Source organism: Ornithorhynchus anatinus, chromosome X2 (genome assembly GCF_004115215.2).
Source record: "Ornithorhynchus anatinus isolate Pmale09 chromosome X2, mOrnAna1.pri.v4, whole genome shotgun sequence".
NCBI classification, from domain to species: Eukaryota; Metazoa; Chordata; class Mammalia; order Monotremata; family Ornithorhynchidae; genus Ornithorhynchus; species Ornithorhynchus anatinus.
The window spans coordinates 14,557,195-14,579,652 of NC_041750.1; the positions used below are offsets into that span (position 1 = coordinate 14,557,195).

Genomic DNA, 22,458 nt, shown 5'->3' on the forward strand with positions numbered 1-22,458 from the left:
CATGCAGTCTAGATGGGGAGACAAGCATATTCATTCATTCAATCGTATTTATTGAGCATTTACTGTGTGCAGAGCACAGTCCTAAGCACTTGGAATGTACAATTCAGCAACAGATAGAGACAATCCCTGCCCAACAATGGGCTCACAGTCTAGAATGGGAAAGAACCCAGGCCTGGGAGTCAGAGGCCCTGGGTGTTAATCCTGGCTCCCCCACTTGCCTGCTATGTGACCGTGGACAAGTCACTAAACTTCTCTGTGCCTCAGTTTCCTCACTATATGCACACCCTGCCTGTAATTTCTTTAAATATCTGCTTCCTCTGCTAGGGTATAAGATACCTCAAAGCAGGGATCGTATCTTTTAATTCTTTTGTACCCTCCGAAGTGTTTAGTGCAATGCTCTGCACTCAGTAGGCACTCAAAAGCTTCTGACCGCCGTCTCTATGATTATATATTTCACCATAAGTGGGTAGGGAGCAGGTCACTTCATTATTCTGTATTTCCCACATACTAATACTGTGTAATGCATTAAATGGGTGCTCAGTGAATACTATTACTACCGATAATAATTGCGGGATTTAAGTGCTTACTGTATGCCAAGCACTTTATAAGTGCTGAGGGAGATAGAAGATAATCAGGTCAGACACACAGTCTAAGTAGGAGGGAGAAGACTTATCGAATCCCCATTTTTCAGATGAGGAAACTGAGGCACAGAGAAGTTAATAATAATAATAATAATGTTGGTATTTGTTAAGCGCTTACTATGTGCCAAACACTGTTCTCCTCAGAGAGCAGAGATTACTCACAGTCAGCTCTCTCCTTCTACTTTTAGGCCTTTTCTTTTATTATTTCTGTTCTGTTAATGGGATCCTTTTTTCTTAGCTAACCTTATTTACTATTTTTTATCAGCTCCTTTCTGTTGTCAGCTACAAGATGATCAGGTTGTCCCATGAAGGGATCCCAGTCTTCAGCCCCATTTTACAGAAGAGGTAACTGAGGCATTGAGAAGTGAAGTGACTTGCCCCAGGTCACAGAGCTGACAAGCAGCGGAGCCGGGATTAGAACCCACGTCCTCTGACTCCCAAGCCTAGGCTCTTTCCACTAAGCTTCGCTGTTTAAGAGACTCGTCCAAGGTCACACAGCAAGCAAGTTGCGGAGCAAGATTAACACCCAGGGCCTCTGACTCCCAGGCCTGGGTTCTTTCATTCATTCATTCATTCAGTCATATTTATTGAGCGCTTACCGTGTGCAGAGCACTGTGCTAAGCACTTGGAAAGTACAGTTCGGCAGCAGATAGAGACAATCCCTACCCAACAACGGGCTCACAGTCTAGAAGGGGGAGACAGACAACAGAACAGAACATTTTCCACTATGTTATACTGCTACTTTACTACATCAGCTTCCCAAAGAACAATTGTTTTCTAAATCCTCATGTTCATTCCACTCACTTTTCCCACCCAGTGAAGGTGAGTGTCGATGCAGGTGATCTGAGCCGCAGGGCCTCGCTGTTTGTGATCCCGTCGTGCCCCTTAATGTGGCTGGTGTTGATGAAACTGCTCCAGAAGTCAAATATAGCATCTGTGATAGGTCTAAATCTTTCTTTATGTGGCATTATAAGAGTTACAGGGAGGTCTTTTAATTATAACGTTGTTATCAAGAGTGCCTGTTGACCCCTGTTGACAACAGAAAGGAGCTGATAAAAAATAGTAAATAAGGTCAGCTAAGAAAAAAGGATCCCATTAACAGAACAGAAATAATAAAAGAAAGGACCTGTTGGGGGTAGTGATCTAGTGGGGGACAGAAGCGTTAGTTCTGTCCTGTGGAGCTGTGCCACCATCTTTCAGCCTTGGCAAGACACACAACTCCTCTCCATTCCTTCCTGACTGCCTATATTTGCTGCCTCATGCCACGGGAATCTCACGTGGCACCCCTGCCCTCCCTCCCCTCTCCTTCTCCCAGGTAAATTGAGAGGGGCAGGAGGAAATGGTATTAAGGAAGAGTGGGGAGAGAGGAATGAGGAGGTGATGGGGTGAAGGATGGAAAGAGGAGGGAGGGAGAGGAAAAGAGGAGTTGAGAAGCAGGGGTGCCTAGTGGATAGAGCATGGACCTATTCACTTGTCTGCTGTGCGACCTTGGGCAAGTCAGTTAACTTCTCTGTGACTCAGTTAACTCGTCTGTAAAATGAGGATCAAGACTGTGAGCCCCATGTGGGACGTAGACTGCGTCAAACCTGATTAACTTGTATTTGCCCCCAGCGCTTAGTACAGTGCCTGTACTGTACAGTAAGCACTTAAATACCACTAAAAATAGTTCAAGAAATACTAATTGACAACATGTTGGCAACTTGAATTTAAAATGTTCTATCCTTTTTTTTTAATTTGGAGTAATCATTTGGTTGTAAAATCATACCCCCCCTTCCTCCTCCTGTTGCCAGCTCTCTCCTTTGCCCTGAATCTTTTTGTTTTCTAAATGTTAGAAATGTTGGTGACTTCATTCAAGATACAATTAGTCAATCTCCCCAGAGCCCTTTTGTCCATATATGTGCCTTGTGAACTTTTTGCCTCCATATTTGGGAGGTCTTCATATTGCTTTAGGTTTCAGCAACTAGGCTCAGTACGAATATAAATCTCAGCTCTTTGATGGTTTACCCAGAATAAGACTCTTCTCTTAGGTCAGTGGACTTTTGTTGACACTGTGGCCGTAATGGAAAGAGCATGGGCCTGGGGATCAGAGGACCTAATCTTAGCTCTGCCTGTGTGTGACCTTGGGTAACTCATTTCACTTAACTTCCAAACACTCATTCCACCCTGGCTACTGCATGGGCCTCTTCTCTGACCTCCCCTGCCTCCTGTCTCTTCTCACTCCAGTCCTTATTCACTCTGCTGCCTGGATGATTTTTATAATGATCACATCTCCTCTCTCCTCAAGAACCTCCGGTGTTTGCCCATCCACTGTCACATCGAACAGAAACTCCTTACCGTCAGCTTTTAGGCCCGCAGTCAGCTTGCCCCGTCTTACCTTACCTTGCTGATTTCTTACTACAACCCAGCCTGCACACTTTGCTCTTCTAACACCAACCTACTCCTTATATTCATTCAATAGTATTTATTGAGCGCTTACTATGTGCAGAGCACTGTACTAAGCGCTTGGGATGAACAAGTCGGCAACAGATAGAGACAGTCCCTGCCGTTTGACGGGCTTACAGTCTAATCGGGGGAGACGGACAGACAAGAACAATGGCACTAAACAGCGTCAAGGGGAAGAACATCTCGTAAAAACAATGGCAACTAAATAGAATCAAGGCGATGTACAATTCATTAACAAAATAAATAGGGTAATGAAAATATATACAGTTGAGCGGACGAGTACAGTGCTGTGGGGATGGGAAGGGAGAGGTGGAGGAGCAGAGGGAAAAGGGGAAAATGAGGCTTTAGCTGCGGAGAGGTAAAGGGGGGATGGCAGAGGGAGTAGAGGGGGAAGAGGAGCTCAGTCTGGGAAGGCCTCTTGGAGGAGGTGATTTTTAAGTAAGGTTTTGAAGAGGGAAAGAGAATCAGTTTGGCGGAGGTGAGGAGGGAGGGCGTTCCAGGACCGCGGGAGGACGTGACCCAGGGGTCGACGGCGGGATAGGCCGCCAATTATATCTTGATTTCATGTATCTCACTGTTGCCTCTCTGGCCTGGAATTCCCTCCCCCTTCACGTCTGATAGATCCCCACTCTCCCCACCTTCACAGCCTTACTAAAATCACATCTCCAAAAGGCCTTCTTCGACTAATTTCCCCTACTCACGCTATTGCAGTCTCCCAAGCACTTTGCTCTGCACAGAATTAGTACTCAATAAATGCCATTGATTTGATTTTTTTAAAATTGCATTTGTTAAGCGCTTACTGTGTGCCAGTCACTGTACTAAACATTGGGGTAGATACAAGACAGTGAGGTTGGCCACAGTCCGTGTCCCACTTGGGGCTCACAGTCTTAATCCCCTTTTTAGAGATGAGGAAACTGAGGCACAGAAAAGTTAAGTAACTTGCCTAAGGTCATGCAGCAGACAAGTGGTAGAGCCAGGACCAGAACCCAGGTCCCTCTGACTGCCCTGCCCACGCTGTATCTACTAGGCCATGTGGCTTCTCTATCGCTCCTCTGGGCTTCAGTTTCTTCTTCTGTAAAATGTGAATCCAATACCTGTTCTCCCACCTACATAGACTCTGAGCCCCATGTAGGACAGGGGCTACGTCCAACCTGATTCTCTTGTATCTACCCCAGCGCATGGTACGTAGTAAGCATTTAATAAATATCACAATACTAATGATTCTTTCCACTCTTAATAATAATTATAATACCTGTTATAACTTATTAAGGCTGGGAAGAATTATTCTGTTACTCTTGTATAAAATCAATGAATGTATTTTGAATGTATTTGACCTATTTAAAGTCAAATATAGAATTATGACTGGAGGTTAATTATTGAAGAGTAGAATTGGAAGGGTCTTCCCAACTTGTTTGATGCTATACACCCAACTCTCCTACAACATGGATGTTGTGCTCCCGCAGAACCCCCCACTTAGTGGCTCCACCATCTGCCTGCTTTGTGACATTGGACATGTCACCTAATTTCTCTATGCCTCAGTCCCCTTATCTGTAAAAGGGGGATTCATTATTTGTTCCCCCTCCCTCCTACTCAGACTTTGAGCCCCACATAGCATAGGGACTATGTCCAATTAGTATCTGTCCCAGGGCTTAAAACAGGTCTGTCACACAGTAAGTGATCTACAAATGCCAGAACAATGACAGTAGTAATAACAATTATTATTAATAATAATAAGGAAAGCCCAAATTGCAATACTCACTGTTTGATAACAACATACGGATGCACAACCACCCATACCCAAACAGATGCGTGTCGTCAGAATAATGTTCCCTAATTCTGCCATCACTTTCTAACCAAAATGTGTAGTGAAAATGTTACGGCAGACGTGAGGATGCTATCATCCCCAGTACCAACCAAAAAAAATTAACTCTCTAAGAGAAAATTTGATCAGAAAATCTTGGAGAAGACTCACTTCCACTTTTATTGTATTAAGTGATTTCCCTTAAAGAGTACCTGAGGAAAATCAGGAAAAGATACATTGTGAAAGGAACCTTATTCAGCGAGAGACCGAAGCGTGAATCTTTAAAAATGTTTAAAAGGGGTTTAATAGTTAAAATCAAATGACACCAGGTTTGCCTTATCCTCATGCCAATTCAGGTCCTTCTGAAGGAAAAGCACTAGGTTGTACCTGAGATTTTGTAAGATGCTTGCCAGCTTAAGCTCCGGGCTACACTCTATGTGGACAAATCCAGTATACTGGAAAATTCATAACTCTAAACTAAGCAAATCTAAAGTCACCCAACACCTGTGTTTTATTATCATTCTATTTATAATTGAGTCTAAACTTACGTGACTCTTTCAAGATAAGTGTTTTATTGATTATACTGAAAATAAACTGAAACACGACATGATACGAATCATTCACTGTCTCTCTGATTACTGTAAACAGAGATGATGATCAGATGAAATATTTTTTCCTTTGCATATATTGTGTAATTTGTGGAGTATTATGTCTCAAAAGCAATAAGAGCAAAGTGGCACAGATATCAAAGTGTATTTATCACCTTGTCTTAGCGTTGCCTAAGATGGAATATTGCCTCTTAATGAAAAATGCAAGGCATTCATTGACTGACTAATGCAGACTCGAACTGTTTTACAATACTTGTGTCAGAGCTTCTTGCTAGTAGATGTGTAAAGTGTCCTAATGAATGGCAATTCATTGCTGTCAGGAACCATTAAGTGTCTTAACTTATGTCCTTTTGGTGCATGTTTACTTGTGGTTATTTAAATCAAACACAGTTATCTCCTTAGAAATGACTGGAGTATTCCGAGTGGTTTAAACCACTGTTTATAGCCCCTGAAAATAGATGAAATTATAATAAAACTCCTTAATTGAGTATCAGAGTGACTGTGTCTACAACCTACATTGCAATTATAGCACCATTACATGGTTTACTCTTTATTTTCAACAATTAAACCTTTTTATACTCTTTAAAAAGCCTCTTGGGGCATCGATGGGGAAAAGCATAACAGGAGGCTGCCCAGTGAGGAGGGTGATTTCTCTGGCACATTTTGGGGGAAATGAGCTCTAAGATGCTAATAAACTTCAACCTTGAGGAAAACTGTGCCATTTCACTTAAAATGAAGTAATATTAATCAAATTCCTTATGCAGAGTTGTGTGAAAGTCCAGGGATTTTTATTGAAAATAAGACTCTGATTCTCAGTAGTCTATATTTAATGCATTTATAAACTCCTCCATTAGCTTGTAAGCTCTTTATAGACAGGGACTATGCTTGGGACAGAACTATGCACTCAATAAATATTAGCTCATACTGAATTAAAAACATAATCCTATTACTAAGAATGCAAAAGTGATTTAAAAAGTTATTCGCCTGCCAATTTTGTTAGCTGGCAAGCCCCCAAAAGGAAGTGAAAGTCACTCCTAAGGCATTGACCACTTTCAGCGGCACAAGCTGGAGGCATGCTCTTGGCTTTCTGCCATTTTCCTAATAACATTCTGAGGAGGAGCTCAGCCACCCTCTGAGGAATTCCTCCTCCTTGATGGCAGAAGCCATGTTTGGGAGTTCATTATAGTCTTCGTGCCTTCTGAGTAGGGTTCTCTCCCCTATCCACGATGATGGTGATTCCAAACACAGTCTTCCACAGTGCCATAACGATGTGCGTGGGGCGACTAGGAACCTTTAGTGATGAACAAAAGTCCGTAGTTGGATGGCAGTCACTGAAGCCCCCTTGATCTCGTCAAACCACTGCTTTAAGCTTTCTAATCCCATGGGGCTTCGTTGACTTTTCCCATTTTCTCGATGCTGTTCTTTCGCCTTCATTGCGGACACCCGCTATTACGGGTTTGTCAGCTTGCTCGCTCTTCGTCATCGGTGTCTTTGTGCTACAGGATGGTAGCCTACTACGTTGCTATAGAAGCAGTTTTAGAAGAAGCTGCATGGCCTGGTGGACAGAGCCCAGGTCCGAGAGTCAGAGGACCTGGGTTCCAATCCTGACTCCACCACGATCCTGCTGTGCGACCTTGGGCAAGTCGCTTCAGTTCTCTGGGCCCCGAGTTCTCTCGTGTGGAAAATGGTCCTTCAGTACCTGTTACCTAGACTGCGAGCCCTGTGTGGGACCTGATTATCTTATATCTAACCCAGCACTCAGTAGAGTACTTGACACATAGTGCATGCTTAACAAATACCATAATTCTTGTCATTATTATTATCATTATCATTATTATTATTATTATTATTATCACATCAGCTGTAAACAGCCACAGAGAAGAGCCATCCTTCATTAGGGTTGTGCTCAATATTTTGTTGAATGCCACGATGCTGACTCCATACCTGGCCAGTTCACAAGCCAGAAATGCCGTTGTCTTTGGAGTTATGTCTTTGGAGTGAATCATCATCTAGGGACATCCTGATGTTACGTGACTTGAAAGCTACTTTAAGTCTACTCGTTGGTTTTCTCTTTCCCATTCCATAGTAAAATGAGGGTTAACCAGTCACAATCCTCTATTGAGGCAGACTTTAGGGTGCCTCTCTAATCCCTCCCCAATCAATCACTCAATCTGCAGTATTGATTGAGCGCTTACTACGTGCAGAGCACCATACCAAGCGCTTGGGAGAGTATGCTACAACAGAATTAGCAGACACATTCCCTGCCTGTAACAACTCTACAGTCTAGAGGGGAAGACAAACATTGATATAAATACATAATTTATAATATATAAATTAGGGATATGCACAGAAGGGCTATGGTGTTGGGTGTGGGGCAAACAGCAAATGCCCAAAGGTCACAGACCCAAGTGCATAGATGACACAGAAGGGAGAGGCAACTGGGGAAATGGGGGCTTGATCTGGGAAGGCCTCTTGGAAGAGATGTGACCTTAATAAGGCTTGGGAGCCAGGGAGAATGGTGGTCTGGCTTGGAGGGGGAGGGAGCTCCAAGGCTAAGGGAGGACATGAGAAAGGGGTCCCACAGTGAGGAAGCTGCTCTAGAGGACAAACTATGAGGACTCTGTGTGTGGGTGTGGTTTTCATAGTTTATCCAGATGTTGACTAGAGTCTGGGCTTGGTCTTGGTGTGCTGAGTTTCAGGGTCTTTTTGTGAAGTAGAAACCTCACTGAAATGTATTGCTGACTGCATTTAGTAAAGTTTGAGAAAGTTCATCATTTTAGTGTGTTCAAACTCATCTCCCTCATATTTTCCTTTGAGAATGTGTCAGGGTCTATTCAGGTAGATAAAGGAAAAAAATGCTGAAAAGCTTCCTTTGAAAACAATGAAAGAGAAAGAAATAGCCAGGCACTTGTGATTTTTGTTAGAATCTCCTGGCATGATGCGATTGTTTTTTTTTTTTAATTGCCCGTTTTTTTCAGTCAGCTTTTTTAAACAAAGTTATGAATGTATATAGTATGGTAAAATCCAGGTTATCTGGTGGTATTGCAATAGAATCTGGCCGGTTCCAGGGGTGAGCCATTATTTAGGCTGCAGGGTCTGGTAAGATGTTTTGTTATCCTAATCCTCCTCGACCTCTCAGCTGCCTTTGACACTGTCGACCATCCCCTTCTCCTCCACACTTTATCTCACCTTGGCTTCACAGATTCTGTCCTCTCCCGGTTCTCCTCTTATCTCTCTGGCTGTTCATTCTCGGTCTCCTTCGCGGGCTCCCCCTCCCCCACCCATCCTTTAACTGTAGGGGTTCCTCAAGGGTCAGTTCTTGGCCCTCTTCTGTTCTCCAACTATACTCATTCCCTTGGTGAACTCATTCGCTCCCACGGCTTCAACTCTCATCTCTACGCAGATGACACCCAAATCGACATCTCTTCGCCTGTGCTCTCTTCCTCCCTCAAGACACTTATCTCTTCCTGCCTCCAGAACGTCTCCACCTGGATGTCTGCCCACCACCTAAAACTCAACATGTCTAAAACTGAGCTCCTTGTCTTCCCTCCCAAACCCTATCCTCTCCCTGACTTCCTGTCACTGTGGATGGTACGACCATCCTTCCCATCTCACAGGCCCGTAACCTTGGTGTCGTCCTTGACTCAGCTCCCTCATTCACCTCACACATCCAATCCGTCACCCACACCTGCTGGTCTCACCTTTACAATATCGCCAAGATCCGCCCTTTCCTCTCCATCCAAACAGCTATTGTGCTGGTACAGGCTCTCATAATATCCTGTCTGGATTCTTGTGTCAGCCTTCGCTCTGATCTCCCATCCTCCTGCCTCTCCCCTCTCCAGTCTATTCTTCATTACGCTGCCCGGATCATCTTCCTACAGAAACGCTCTGGTCATGTCACTCCCCTCCTCAAAAACCTCCAGTGGTTGCCTATCAACCTTCATACGAAACAAAAACTCCTCACTCTTGGCTTCAAAGCTCTCCATCACCTTGCCCCCTCCTACCTCACCTCCCTTCTCTCTTTTTACTGCCCACCCTGTACACTCCGCTCCTCTGCCGCTCACCTCCTCACTGCCCCCGTTCATGCCTGTCCTGCCATCTACCTCTGGCCCACGGCCTACTGCTGTCCTGGAATGCCCTCCCTCCTCACATCTGCCAAACTAACTCTCTTCCCCTCTTCAAAGCCCTACTGAGAGCTTACCTCCTCCAGGAGGCCTTCCCAAACTGAGGCCCCCTTTCCCTCTGCTCCCCCTCCACTTCCCCCCTCCCCCCCTCTGCTCTTCCCCCTTCCCCTCAGCACTGTGCTCATTTGTATATATTATTACCCTATTTATTTTGTTAATGAGGTGTATATCTCCTTGATTCTATTTATCTTGATGATGTTGTCTTGTTTTGTTTTGTTCTGTTTTGCTTTGCTTTCTGTTTCCCCCGTTTAGATTGTGAGCCCGTCATTGGGCAGGGATTGTCTCAGTTGCCGAATTGTACATTCCAAGTGCTTAGTACAGTGCTCTGCACATAGTAAGCGCTCAATAAATACTATTGAATGAATGAATGAATGAATGAATGAAGTTTTACTAAGCAGTTTTACTCTCTGGTGCTTAGCTTGTAATGAGCGAGATGCGGGGCCATTGAAAAAGCAGTCCGTTTCTCACTGCCAGTCAAACTTCTCCTGGTTGTCCTGCTCAAGATGGGAGGAAGAGAGAGGTTTGAGAAGTGGAAACAGCTGTGCATTTACCAGCTGTGGCTCCTAACTGGCTCCGAGCCTACTGGCAAGTCTGTCTTCCTGCCGGACATAGCCGGGAACCCTTGTCGACCGCTGTCCACAAAGCTCTGTTCAAACAGGTGCCAGGTCTGACTTCACTTTTGCTGGACAAAGTGGGGGCTTATGTTAATCAATTGCCTTCTTTTATCCACCTCTGGCCTATTCCCTACCTTCCCTAACTGTGGCAGCAATAATGGAGGACTGTTTTGCACTTACTGAAATCTCAGCACTTTCTAGAAAGCTGCATGCTAGTTAACTTCATTCCCATTTTCCCCGGCTATGTTTGCTATCGTTCTTTCCTTTGGTTTTTCTAAGTGCTAAAAATGTGGGTATTTTAGCAATCCCCTCTAGCGTGTTCCGAGTTGAGAACAATTCCGTAGACTCAATATATATGAATTTATAACACGTGATATGTTCTTATGAGTATACACTGGATGTTCACTGGTTGTTTACCAGGTCCCTCTCAACACGCTTTTAAAATACGGAAATTTCTACTTGGGTTTATTCCCCTCGTCAGCATACTTTATCATATCAAAGCCTTTTCAGACAGTGTAAACCTACTGAGTTATGTTTAGGTCATGTTTTGCGGTATGCCCTTTAATACCGTAGCTTTAGAAATGCAATTTTCAGCCTCTGCTTATTAGAATATGATAAAGTATTCCTGGTCTATGTCCAGATCCACTAATCTCCAGACTACACTTCATGAATTAGGCATGAAGATTTTAGTCAATGTGCTTTCAAAGACCAATGTTTAGGGAATCATGGATTTTCTACAGACTGAGGGAGAAATCCATAATAGGAGGAACTGATTTTCAAACATCATGTTTTGTTGGGGGGGGGAAATGGCCAGTTTGGGCTCAGAAATAGAAAATGCTTCCTTGTCGGAATGTTCAGCAACCAATTAAAAACATTATTGTGTATTTGGTTAGATACTCAAATTAGCTCATAAAGGTACACTATTTTTAAATGTTGTGTAAATATTTTACGTAGTAGATTTTAAAGGAATTGTGCTTATATTAGGAAGCTCATAAAATGTAGGGCAGAATGCAAGTTGAACCGAATTCCCAATGCATCTTTGCTCACATCGCTTGTGTATAATTCAGTAGCACTGGGGAGCTTTCATGTCCATCTCCCCCATTAGCATGTAAGTTCCTTGTGGACAGGGAATGTGCCTTGTCCTTCTGTTTTACTTTACTTAGTACAGTGCATTGAACCCATCGATAAATGTCGGACCACTACTTCTGGTTAGGCTCTCGTCAAAATGGATGGCTTTAGGATAAGTGCGCCATTGGTGAATGGCTGTAGTTTTGCTTTGAGCTCCTTTTCTACGGTCTCCTATTTCCTCCAGCCTTCAGGACCTCTTGGATATCTTATTGAGACCTTGACCTTAATATGTCCAAAACAGAACTCCTCATCTTTCCACTCAAACCTTGTCCTCCCCATGACGTTTCCATTACTGTGGACAGCCCCACCGTCCACCCCATCTCCCATGCCTGTTACCTTGGCATTCTCCTCGACTTATCTCTCTCATGCAACCCACAGATTCAATCTGTCTACAAATCCCATTGGTTCTGTCTCCACCACATCAATAAACCTAACCCTCTCTGCTTCATTCCAACCGCTTCTACACCCATCCAAGCCCTTATCCTATCCTATTATGTATAAATAATACAGCTCGGCCACTTGTCAGCTGTGTGACTGTGGGCAAGTCACTTAACTTCTCTGCGCCTCAGTTACCTCATCTGTAAAATGGGGATTAAGACTGTGAGCCCCACATGGGACAACCTGATTCCCCTGTGTCTACCCCAGCGCTTAACATCTTGGAGTGCTCTGCACATAGTAAGCGCTTAACAAATACCAACATTATTAAATAATTCTATTTATTTATATTGATGTTATTAATGTCTGTTTACTTGTTTTGTTTTGTTGTCTCCCCTCTTCTAGACTGTGAGCCCGTTGGTGGGTAGGGATTGTCCCTATTTGTTGCCAAATTGTCCTTTCCAAGCACTTAGTACAGTGGTCTTCACACAGTAAGTGCTCAATAAATAAAGTGATTGAAAAAATGGATGAATGAATCCCCCCTTGGCTACCTACTGCATCTGCCTTGTTGCTGACCGCCCCCCCCCCCCCCCGGCCTCTTTTTTCTCCCCACTCCAGTCCATACTTCACCTTGCTGCCCAGATCCTTTTTCTAAAAAAAGTTCAGTCCATGTTTCTCCACTCATCGATCACATTCATTGAGCACTTACTATGTGCAGCTCACGTGTGGGAAAGCACAATACTACAGAGTTGGTAGACAAGTTCCCTGCCTACAAGGAGCTTACAGTCTAGAGAAATCCTCAAAAACCTCCAGTGGTTTCCCACCCTCATAGATCTTACATTCTATGTACATATCTATAATTTATTTTAATGTCTGTTCACCCTCCAGACGGTAAGCTCCTTTTAGATGGGGAACGTCTATACCAACTCTGTTCTATTGTTCTCCCTCATCCTCTTTGGACGGTACTCTGCACACGGTAAGTGCTCAATGAACAGAATTGACTGAAATGAGTCTCATCTATCGCTTCATCTTGTGAATGCCACCAAAAGTGAACACCTACAAAATAACTATTAATAGCAATGATCATTTTGGCATTTGTTAAGCGTGTATGATGTGACAATCACTGAACTGAAGTGCTGTTGTAGATACAGGAGAATTGGGTTGGGAAAAGTTCCTCTTCCACAAGGGCCTCACAGTCTAATGGGGAGGCACGGCAGGTCTTGAATCCCCATTTTTCAGATGAGGAAACTGAGACCCATGGAATTTGAAGTGACTTTCCCAATGTCACACAGCAAGTCATTGGCAGAACTAGAACTAGAACCAAGGTTCCCTGACTTCCAATCGCTTGCTCTCTCCCCCACAGTCTAAATTAAGGATATGTACATAAGTGCTTTGGGACTGGGAGAGAGGAAGAAGAAAGGGAGCAAGTTAGGGTGACCCAGAAGGGAGTGGAAGAAGAGGAAAGGAGGTACTTAGGGAAGGCATCTTGGAGGAGATGTGCCTTCACTAAGGCTTTGAAGTGGAGGAGAGTAATTGTCAGATTTGAGGAGGGAGGACATTCCAGCCCAAAGGAGAGTAGCAAGGTGAGATAGGAGGTTGAAAAGTGAATGCTTTAGAACTAATGGAGAGGATTTTTTGTTTGAGGAGTGGGATGACATATCCTGAATGCTTTTGTAGAAAAATGATCTGGGCAACAGAGTGAAGTATGAACTGGAGTGGGTAGAGGCAGGAAGCTGGGAGGGCATTCATTCATTCATTCATTCAATCATATTTATTAAGCGCTTACTGTGTACAGAGCAGTGTAGCAAGCACTTGGGAAAGTTCACTAGAGCAATAGTGACAATCCCTGCCCACAAGAAGCTCACAGTCTAGTGAAGGGGGGGAGACAGACATCAATACAAATAACCAGACATCAATATAAATAAATAAAAACTACAGATCTATACATAAGTGCTGAATCCTGTTGCCTTCTTCTAAAACAGCACAAAATAGAAAACGTTATCCAAGCAAGAGATGCCAATACCCTAGCCCTAACCCTAAGATGCTGTAGTTAACAAACAGCTAACTCAGTGACTCTCCATTGCTACCTAGCATAGCACACCTCTCAGGATGTGCTTCATTAGCTCCATCCTGTTTCCTCCCACTCCCTGCTCTGCCCTTCCCTATTCCTGGCCACTTTTCTGGCCTCTTTCCTCCCACAGCGTCCCCTTTACGCTGGACTGTGTCATGTGTAGTGCTTTGTTTTTTTCTTTCACCTTTGAATCTAATCTTAATGGCAGTCATAACAACCACCACCTCTGCTGCCTTCTCTTTCTACCCTTCCCACTACCCATTCCCTGCTTTGCAGCCCCAACTGCAGAAGGGAAGTGGGGGCAGGAGAACAGTGAATCAGGGCCTGGTGGGCAGGTAAAATACAAACATTTTTTACTGTATTTTTAAGTGATTTATATGGCGAAAAACCCACCTCCATGGAAGGGGAGAACATTACCCTTGACACAGACCTGTTGTTTACACTCTGCTCATGGAAAGATGCATGTCTAGCTACCCTGCAGGACCTTTTGCATTTTTGTCCTTTTAAATTATCTGGACCCCTACTGAGAGCATTGAGTTGGTTGGCATCAAGGTATAAGAGAGATTGATAGGTTTGAAAATAAGGATTTTAAACTCTTTCACCACTGGGGAATTCACTCCGGGAGACTGGACAAGTCCAATTTCATGGAGGAACCAAAAAACTAACCAACACGGATTCTTGATGCAGATGTTGATGGAACCTTTTATTTGTCTATAGCCCTCTCTATACCTGGTATGTTAAGGTCTGTTTCCTGAAATTGGATCTGTCACACTGGTATAGGCTGGCCATGGGTTTACATAGGTCTCCTAAAGTAAATACCCCAAATAAGTCTTTGACAAAGTGCCTATACCTATCATCTGTACCCCTTAAAATAAAGTCCTTGTTCAAGTTCAGTCAAAGACTACAAGAGGAAGTGGTAACTGACAGTGGAGTGAAACGTTTGGAAAGGGGTGCCCCCTCCTTATAAATCTACATAGTGATTCACCAGGGCAGAAACTTTGGCATAAGGGCTGGAGGAGGGGGGAGATGAAGTGGAGAGGGGCAAAAGTGGGAATAGCCCAGAAAATTGAGCCTGAATGGCTTGCAGAGCACTGCATCTTACGGAGGAGTCAACAAGAATCTTAAGGTGAGACCATAAAGATTGGACAAGAAGGTGAAGACTGCCTTAGAAATAGACAAATCCCATTGCGTTCTTCTCTCAGTCAAAAGATTAATTGTGTTAGAATGATTAGTTCCAAAGAGTATATTAAACCCAATGGAATAGTTTTAAAATAGAAGCCTTGTTTAGGAATCCCAGATAGACAGAATTTTAATGAGGCATCCCATTGTCTCTCACATGTAAAAAACTCGGTGTGCCTAATCCAATCATTTAGTCGAAGACCGACACTGTACTGTTACTACAGCAAAGTAAGACCTGGGATGATTTTGCTAATAAAACAATCGAAGAACATGGCAAAGCACGGCTCGGCATTTTAAATACAGCAATATCCTCAAGAGTTTAGATTTCCATAGTCTAATATTCCCAGTTGGAAACTTCCCTTTCTCTCCACTCTTCCAGAGAAAAGCATTGAAACAGACTGTTAATAGTATGGATACCATCTACCTAAGAATCCCTTGTTCATTACAAAGAAAAGATGATTATGAATATTCCGTTCGGAAATTTCCATCAGTTATTATGCCACCTTGTTTTTCTTCTGAGTTCTTGTTGTGATAATGATAATTTACAGTTTATATGAGAAAGTATCTGCTCTCCCTATAAAGTTTTCTTTTTCATTCAAACATTGCAATACCTTTAAAGGGAACCTATAACTTAGAAAATAGGGAAAATATAAATATTTGGAAATAATCCACTGGAAGCATTTGCTCACAGTATTCAAAATGTAAAGTCCTGAAGAGATCCTGACATGCGTTATGAGTTATAACATCATCGTGTGGTGTTATAATAAGCTTAAAATGGGAGAAAGAACATTCAAGTTATTCAGCTCTGGTATGATTTACATGAACTGCATCGTGATCTACTTAATCTCTTCTTTAAATACCAAATGCTTCATTCAAAGGGGAAAATCTGCTGTAAGAGCTTTGCAATCTGGTGTCCTAAATGTTTGTGAGATGCTTTCAAAATTGCCACTGAGAAACTTGCCCAACTGAGAGAGAAAATTGTGATTCCCCATAAAAATTGGCTGAGTGAAAGCTGCACCAAGCTAGTGGAGAAATAACTTGATTCAGGCTGGGACCAAAAGATCTCCATCTTCTGCTCCATTCTGAGGCCATCCTAAGAATTTCGGGTCCTGAGCAAAGTGGGCTGAGGGGCTCTGTCTGGTTCTCATATGGCAGCATTCAGAAGGCTTTCAGGAGGGCCAAAATCTCTGGTGTTGGAAATTTGGGTCCCCTCTATCGAAGTTGCAGGGCAAAGGAGTTCTATGGCCTTGTGGGTATATGAAGCCTTATAAGTGGCTAGAATAATCCAATAAAATATGCAGACATATAAAGAAGAATGGGATTGTTCAAAAACCACATGGAGAACTAAACATTTTAGGCCACCAATCCAGATAATTTTCCCAAGATTTTCTTCAAATGGATATTCTTGGGGTCAGCAACAATTTATTATTATTATCATTATCATTCTATTTGTTAAGCACTAATTATGTGGCAAAACTGTTTTAAGTCCTAGGGGGTGATACAAGTTAATCAGGTCGAACACAATCCCTGTCCCACTCAAGGCTCACTGTCTTTGTAGGAGTGAGAACAGGGATTATTTATTTATGCTAACTCTTTTGTATTGTACTCTTCCAAGCTTCTCAATAAATATCACTGATGATGATTGGATCCCCAGTTTACAGCTGAGGAAATTGAGGCACAAGAGAAGTTAAATGACTTATAAAATATATCTTTATACTCAGTGGTTCCCTTATCTGTAATGTATTTTGATGCTTGTCTCCCCCATTAATCTGTAAACTCCTCCAGGGCAGGGATTATGTCTACCGAGGCAAATAGAGCATGGGCCTGGGAGTCAGAAGGTCATGGGTTCGAATCCTGCCTCTGCCACTTGCTTGCTGTGTGACCTTGGGCCAATCACTTACCTTTTCCGGGCCTCAATTCCCTCATCTGTAAAATGGGGATTGAGACTGTGAGCCCCATGTGGGGCAGGGACCGTGTCCAACCTGATTGCCTTGTATCTACCCCAGTGAGTAGTACAGTGCCTGATACTTAGTAAGCACTTAATAAATACCATTAAAACAAAAAATTGGTACCCTGGAAGGCAGACATCCCCACCCTGCAAGGTAGATTCAAGGCTGTAAAGTGAAATAGTTACATCTGCATTTGGTATGTCCTCTCCCCTATTCATTTCCCCATCTCCCTTGGCCCCATTCTGCCATCTAATTATTTTCCCTGTTTTAATCAAGAGGATTAAGCCTGCCTGGGGACTCCCAACAAAAGTGCCTCTCAGGAAATGTTTGAAATCCCTAGTTTACACTTCTCGTCTCCTCCTACTCCGGAGACTCTGGCTGGAGGAGAAAGCAAACATTCATTCAACCTGTAAAGTATCTGAAAATCATTGGGAGGGAAGGAAAAATAACTTCCTTCAAGTCAGGGCTGGGTAAACTTTACTTTTCATGGAGCTGGAACTGCAGCACAGCCAAGACACCTGCACTCGTGAAATACTGTGTAGTCTTTCTATAGTTTTGAGTGCCAGAGATTCATAGTCTGTGAGAGAAGGTGGGAAGAAACCAAAGTTCGTTCTTTCTACCACCAACTCAAGGTCTGGGTTTGGGGGAGGGGGATTACTTAACTAAACAGAAAACTAGGCTTTCGTTGTACAGGAGTTTTTCCCCAGAACTATTCATCTTTGACTCAGTCTTGGTAATTGACACTCCCTTACTAAATTATAAGCTTCTCCATGCAGGGATTATAGCTGCTAACTCTGTTGTGCTCCCCCAAGTGCTCTGTGCATAATTGTCTTATGCCGTCAAGTCGTTTCCGACCCATAGCGACTCCATGGTCATGTCTCTCCCAGAACGCCCCATCTCCATCTGCAGTCGTTCTGGTGGTGGATCCATAGGGTTTTCTTGTAAAAATCCAGAAGTGGTTTACCACCGCCCCCTTCCACGCAGTAAACTTGAGTCTCCGCCCCGACTCTCTCCCGTTTCGCTGCTGCCCAGCACAGGTGACCTTTGACCTGTAGCAGATCACCTTCTACTCGCTAGCCACTGGCCAAGCTAGGAATGGAATGGGTAGGCCTCTGCTTGACTCTCCCTCCCGTAGCCAAGCCTGGTAGGGTACTGGAAACTCTCCAGGTGCGACCCTGAGAGGGGCTGTGTGTAATAGGTACTCAATAAATACAATGGATTAATTTGTTGTTAAAAGGTAAATCATTCAAGAATCAAACTGGTAATATAGAGACCAGTTTTAGTGAGGGCCTACTGTAGTATCTAGGGCTAAACACCCAGTTTGTAGTCAGCTGAAACAACTGTGTTTGCTCTAAGGAGAGCATCAAAATTTAATTGAGATCATGGGCTCCTGAGATGGCAGTTGTCCAAATTTTGTTTGTTTACATGGATCCCAGTTAAAATAGGTCTTACTCGATATTTAATGACCATAAAATCTTGTTTTTAAAGGAGGTGTTTGACTTTAGTTTTTAAACTTGCAAGTATCAAATTAATAATTATCTGCTAATTGGGATAGCCTCATCTGGAACTAATCCTATTCAATATGGCCATTGCTGCAACTTAAAAATATCGTTGATTTGAAAAAAAAAAGATCACTTATTGTAAAAAAAAAAAAAGCCTGCCGAATTTGTATTCTCGGTAGATTTGTTTTGTGTCCTCTGTCCTCGGATAAGCAATTTGGATGGTATGTGAGCTTGCTGGGGGCAACTTGGCTTAACCGGCTAAACTGTAGGTGGAAGAGTCAACACTATGGGTTCTAACCCCGGCTCTACTTCAATTTGGCTTTGCTGGTGTCTTTATGCAAATTCCACCTCTAAAACTGGGATATTACTCCTAATTTGCCTCCCAGTGTTACTGTGATAAATAATGAGAAAAATAAGCATATACTTAATAATGCTGGTTGTTGTAACCTACTGATCTGGAGATTAAATGGTGACCATCTCGTGACCCAAGCTGACAGTTTGGGATGGGTTATAGAAGTCGGCCCATTCTAACACAAGCGAGTCCTAAAGAAAGAGGGGTGGGTTTAAATGAAGTCAGGCAGTGGAAAAGGAAGGTTTTTGTAAAAGCTGGATCTGTAGGCCCACCACACTATCACTGTGCTTCTTGGGCTGTTCGTTCTCAGTACCCTGAGGGATAGCATTAATTTGAAGGTTGAAAATCATGGCAGTGGCTGAGAAAGTGTGCATTCTCCCTTCTGCTAGTGAGCATTTGGAGCTGTACCCTTTGGAAACTTGGTATTCCCCCCTGCCTCAGCCCCACAGCATTTACGTACATATCCCTAATTTATTTCTACTGATGTCTGTATCCCCCTGTATCCCCCTCTAGACTGTAAGCTCGTTGTGGGCAGGGAATATATCTGTTTATGGTTGTATTGTACTCTCCCAAGCGCTTAGTACAGTGCTCTGCACACAGAAAGTGCTTAATATATATGACTGAAAATACTCTCCCAAGTGCTTAGTACAGTTTTCTGCCCACAGTAAGCCCTCCCTAAATACTATTACTTGATAGGTAGCCCTTTTTTATAACCCGAGAGGTTATTTCTCACTTACAAAGGCTGAATTGAGGTTTTAGGTTGACCTGAATTTCAAATCCCAAACCTATTTACTTTAAATTGTCCTTTTGAACCCTGCTGCTGGTTCAGTTGAAAGAGACCTGGGTTCTAATCCCGATTCCTCTTGCTGGGGCTATACTATGAGTGGTTCAGGTTTCTGACAGACGTACTACCTGGAGCATGTGGTGAGGTGGATAGGCCCAGCAGGAATCTTGAAAAATAGCTGGTTAAACATGGGTAGCAGCTTCTTCTCCCACTCCCTTCCATGTCACCCTGACTTGCTCCCTTTGTTCTTCCTTGCTCCCTTTGTTCTTCCCCTGTCCCAACCCCACAGCACTTAACATGCATATCCCAATTTGTTTATAGGAATGTCTGTCTCCTGGCCTCTAGGCTGTAAGCTCACTGTGGGCAGGAAATGTGTCTGTTTATTGTTGTATTGTACTCTCCCAATTGCTTAGTACAATGGTCTACACACAATAAGTGCTCAGTGAATAAGAAGGAATGAACTCTCACTATAATAAATTCCTCCATGCAGGTTCTCAGTGCTGAAGTCTCAGGACTGACGCTTGTCTTTCATGCCTGATGGGAAACTCCATCATCCAATCTCATTCTACAGAAGTAAGAACATCATAACATAAGCCGGGACGTCACTGGGTCAGACCGATGGTACACATAACGTAAGGTTGTACTAATCAATAGAATTTACTCAACACCAAGTGGGCATGGTGGTCAATAAGAATGGAGAAATAATTTTGCCGGGCAGAGTTAAAGCACGCAAGGGTAAACTTAAGGTAATAATAATAATTACGGTATTTGTTAAGCTACTTACTATGTGTCAAGCACTGTACTAAATGCTAGGGTACATAGAAGGTAATCGGGTTGTCCCACATGGGGCTCAGTCTTAATCCCCATTTTTACAGATGAGGTAACTGAGGCACAGAGGTTAAGTGGCTTTCCCAAGGTCACGCAACGGACAAGTGACGGGGCCGGGATTAGAACCCATGACTTCTGACCCCCTCTTGCTGCCAGGCTATGCTGCTGAATGAGGTCGGCCTGTTCTCTAGATTTCCGCCAGCAGCGCTCTGTGGCTGGGGCACAGGAGCAGAGGAAGCGGATTGTGGAGGTGATCCAGGGCTGTGGGTTAGTGGTACGAGATCGATGAGGAGATAGGGGTGCGAGTCTAGAGATAGACAGATAGGGAAATTGAAAAGAGAATCGAGACTGTTCTCGAGATAGGAGACTGTTAAACAGAGTGTGGAGGCAGGCTCCAGACCAGACCCATCAGAATGTTGGGAAGGCTTGGGTTGTGTCTGGATTCTTGTTGGACTGGAGCTTTACCTTTTATCTTTTTCATATTTTGATTATAATCATCATGTCTTTGTTTCTCTTGCCAAACCCCTTCTCACCTCATTCTTAGATCATGAGCCCCTGAGGGCTAGGGATTGTTTCGAATTCTCACCTCTGTATTTTCCCCCAGCACCTGGGAGAATGCTTTGCACACTTTAGGTGCTTAATGAATATTAGTACGACTAATAACATTAATATTCCAGGGGCCGAGAAACCGTAATTTCCAAACAGTGGCAAAAGCTGCCTTTTGTTTCCTGATGATGTGCTCAGTATTCAGTTGCCTTTTTTAGCTGTTGCTCCACACTGTACCGATGATTTAAAAGAACAGTCTCGAGGTCACTAATGGCCTCTTCCTTGCCAAAGCTAACAGACTCTATCCTAGTCCTCCTTGACTTCTTAGATAATAATAATAACAATAATAATAATAATGACGGCATTTGTTAAGTACTTACTATGTGCCAGGCATTGTACTAAGTGCTGGGCTTTTGGTAATGTGGACCACTCCTTTCTCCTAGAAATGTTATCTAAACTTGTTTTCACTAACACAGTTCTGTGTCTCCTCTACTTCTAGTGTGTCTCCCTCTCAGTCTCTTAGTTCTCCCATTCTGTGGGTATCCCTTAAGGCCAGGAGCTCATTTATTCCCATAGCTTCAGCTACCATCTCTTTCTTCTGTGTAGGTGGGGTATTTGTGAAGAGCTTTCTGTGCGCCAGGCACTGTACTAAGCAGTGGGGTAGATACCCACTAATTGGGTTGGACACTGTCCGTGTCCCTCATGGGGCTCATAGTCTTAATCCCCATTTTACAGATAAGGTAACTAAGGCACAGAGAAGTTAAGTGACTTGCCTGTGATTCCCAAATCTATTTCGCTAATCCCAACTAATAATAATAATGTTGGTATTTGTTAAGCGCTTACTATGTGCAGAGCACTGTTCTAAGCACTGGGGTAGATACAGGGTAATCAGGTTGTCCCACGTGAGGCTCACAGTTAATCCCCATTTTACAGATGAGGTAACTGAGGCACAGAGAAGTTAAGTGACTTGCCCACAGTCACACAGCTGACAAGTGGCAGAGCTGGGATTCGAACTCATGACCTCTGACTCCAAAGCCCGGGCTCTTTCCACTGAGCCACACTGCTTCTCTAACTCTCACCTCTTCTGCAATCTCACATTTCCTCTTGCCTCCAGGACATCTCCAGCCTGGCACCTTAAATTCAGCGTGCCTAAAACCGAACTCCTCCTCTTCTCTTCCAAATCATCTCCTCCACCTAGCTTTGCCATCAGAGTTGACAACAGCATCAGATCCTCTCTGTCTCCAGAGCCTGTAACCTTAGTATGCTCCTTGACTTCTCCTTCTTTTTCAACCCCCATATCCAATGTGTCACTATAGCTACATTCAGTAGGTTTTTCCTCAACATTTCCCAGATATATCCCTCCCTTCCCATTTGGGAGCCACGACTGAGGTCCAGGCTCTCATCCCATCCTGATCAGAGTACTATATCGGCCTCCTCACTGGTCTCCCTAGCTC

At 43.5% G+C, this 22,458-nt stretch overlaps 1 protein-coding gene and 1 non-coding gene across 2 annotated transcripts in view; one reads left to right on the top strand and one right to left on the bottom strand.

The window, feature by feature from the left end:
* Positions 1-22,458, top strand: part of WWOX (WW domain containing oxidoreductase) — a 1,106,560-nt gene that overhangs the window by 537,554 nt on the left and 546,548 nt on the right. The window lies entirely within an intron of this gene.
* Positions 18,040-18,177, bottom strand: LOC114807535. Its single transcript, XR_003755594.1, has one exon. It is a non-coding gene; the product is annotated as a small nucleolar RNA SNORA7 (small nucleolar RNA).